This window comes from Sinocyclocheilus anshuiensis, unplaced genomic scaffold (genome assembly GCF_001515605.1).
Source record: "Sinocyclocheilus anshuiensis isolate Anshui unplaced genomic scaffold, SAMN03320099.WGS_v1.1 scaffold272, whole genome shotgun sequence".
In the NCBI taxonomy this organism is placed as follows: domain Eukaryota; kingdom Metazoa; phylum Chordata; class Actinopteri; order Cypriniformes; family Cyprinidae; genus Sinocyclocheilus; species Sinocyclocheilus anshuiensis.
The window spans coordinates 52,219-52,669 of NW_015554117.1; positions in this window are offsets into that span (position 1 = coordinate 52,219).

A 451-nucleotide genomic window follows, 5' to 3' on the forward strand; every position below is an offset into this window, starting at 1 on the left:
AAGTATGACAAACATGCAAAAAAATAAGAAATCAGGAAGGGGGCCAACACTTTTTCACACCACTGTATGTATGTGTCACACACATATCACATCTAGTTGTTTTGGATGAGAATAAAACGTCAGGTCCGACAATATCGTGTCTTTTTTCATTTAAATCTAGCTTTATTCGCATTGGCCCATGGAAACCTCTATGAACACACTTGATTTGACTTGGCCAAAAAAGCGCGGGGGACGAATTTACATTTTATTAAAAAGTCTTTACGTATTCTACACTCATGGCGCGCACACACATTAGGATAGGTTAGATGTCTGCCTCCACTGTGAGTCCCTATCAAGCACTTTACAGATTCAACTACTCTCCTCTCCTCCTCCTGCCTGGCTCTTTGGCCCACATCACTCACCGCAGAGCAAGCCTGTTCTTGATAAATCTGCTGTGAAAACGTGGGAAAAG